This window comes from Meleagris gallopavo, chromosome 5 (assembly GCF_000146605.3).
Source record: "Meleagris gallopavo isolate NT-WF06-2002-E0010 breed Aviagen turkey brand Nicholas breeding stock chromosome 5, Turkey_5.1, whole genome shotgun sequence".
NCBI classification, from domain to species: Eukaryota; Metazoa; Chordata; class Aves; order Galliformes; family Phasianidae; genus Meleagris; species Meleagris gallopavo.
In genome coordinates, this window is record NC_015015.2 from 45,592,965 (window position 1) to 45,595,309 (window position 2,345).

Sequence of the window (2,345 nt, forward strand, 5' to 3'; positions counted from 1 at the left end):
CCAAATTATATATTTTCACTGACTGAAAAGAGCTAGATCAAGCTTTGCTGCAGCAGTGTTAATAACTGGAAAGTTTTAAATTCAAGAACTCTGTGTTATGCAGGATTTGGTGGCATTGCAGGTGGTCAGTATAAAAGATGACAGCTGGGCTTTAAATTTTTGCAGCTGGGAAATTTCTTTGTTTTATGCTTGACTAACACATGGCTGAGTGGCATTTTGGTCTGTGACTGGACTCATCATACAAATAAGTGGGATGTTTTCTTTTTGGCCCTGAAGGGAACAGGCACGTGTCTGCGTGACATACATTATCTGAGCAAATTCAGAGCCGGCATTACACTGGTATGCCTGTGAGTTACAGGTCACAGCAGGCTTTCAACCAGCTCATTCTGAGATATTTTTGGTGACTTTGTGGTCTCGCTGCGTAGTGATGCCCAGGGAGACAGGAGCCAGCTGGCAAAAGCCCTCATCAGCAGCCTCCAGAATCTATTTTCATGGGCTTCAGTGGGATTTGAATTAGGCGTTTTAGGCTGAAGTTGCCATCACTTGGTGTCACTAATTGGTTCAGCTATTTGAAAGTAGTCACTTACGATTCTTGTAATATTGTCATATTTTCCAGAGTTCAAAGCCCACGTGTGCTTTTGCTAACGAAAGAGCACTCGTGAATAGGTTTATTTCTATCTATGGGATGCCGCATTATTAAATGATCATTCTCCACATATGCCCCTTATAATACTGGTAATGATAGAATGTTCTGTGATGCTGGTAAATGCAGCTTTCACATCCGTATCTTTGGGAGATTTTGGGCCACTCCAACACATTTCTGGGGGGAGCAGAAATAATTACGGTAGATATACATATACTAAATTTTCTTTCCCTACCTGCTACAAATCAGCAGAAAGCTCCTAATTTCCTTTACTTTCTGGCACGCTAGAAATTAACAGAGGAAAAACACACGCTGTTTTACTTTGCCAGAGACTGGCTTATACAACAGATTTTTACTCTGTAAGACAGATTTTGCTGTATTTGTGCTTTTTTCATCTCCCCCTGAGGAGTATTAACTCAGAGCAATCACAAGACACCCATCCTTGACTGCTGCTTCTTGAACTGTTATATCTTCTTCTTTGCTTCTTGCTTCCCTATTTGAAGTTTTTTTTTATATTAATAGGAAAAAGCGACAACCAAAAAAAGTCTTACAGCTATCTCTTTTCCAAAAATCTTAACTACTGGATGGGAGAAAGCTGGAATACCTAAAACTCTTTTATTCCTGTAGAATTTGCTTTCAAAAACCGCATCCTTTCCACTGAAATGAGGAAAGGTATAATTCTCTGCAAAGTGCAATATTGAAATTGGAAGACATATCCCCACTTGGAAAGTGCTGATCTACTGGGAAGCTGCAGCGTGTTTACGGACTCGGCTTTCTGAGCAATCTCCAGAGCTTGAAGAGATTACAGTGATATTTTAACAAGGCTGCTGGCATCCATCACCGGCTTTTACTTACTGAGAAGGCTGAAAGATAGAAGAATGCAATTATTTCCATGTTAGCTAAATATTAGTGGCAGATTGTCACAAGAACTTTGGTGCTTTCAACTTCTTCATCTCCTGCCAGGCACACAGGTAAGTGTAAGGGCTTCTCTGGCAGCCGATGCCTTGGGAAGGGAATGGGGGTCACGAGGGACTGGTGTCAAAGGCAAACATATCTGACCAGCAGACAAACAGTATTTCTTAAATGTTAAATATGCAGTACTGCACCTTTTCATTTCCTATCTGTCAGGTTACAGAGCCACTACTTACAGGGGAAATATTTCTGTGAAGATATTATTGCTTTCTGCAGCCAAGATCTGCCTGTCATTTCAAACTAATCCGTAACATACGGGATTTTTGTATTCATTTATATACAACTGAACGAGGACGTGTAGATAAATGATCCCTACCTAGTGAAGTATCTATGTCTAAACCTCTTTCTGTCACCCTATAATTGCTTCTGGATTGATTACTGTGGTTAAAACAACGTTATCCCACATGACAGACGTGATATTATGCATAAAAGTAACTTTCTAAAGATGATTTTCACTGAAGAGCTTTTCCCTGAAAACACGATTTTCTGAGATGAGATCTTTGAGCACACTATGTTTCAGATACGTTTGCAGCACAGTAGAAATACAGTGATAAACAAGAGGTTTCAGAGTTCACGAGTGGGAATCTAATGGCATCAGAAATAGATATTTCTTTCTCTTTCACCCTTGAAAGAACAGTTATTCTCTTTGAGTAATGGCACTGCTATGCCTCTAGAGGTGAGCCTTCCTATTTGCAAACTTTTAACATAAAATCACTGATTGACATTCAGA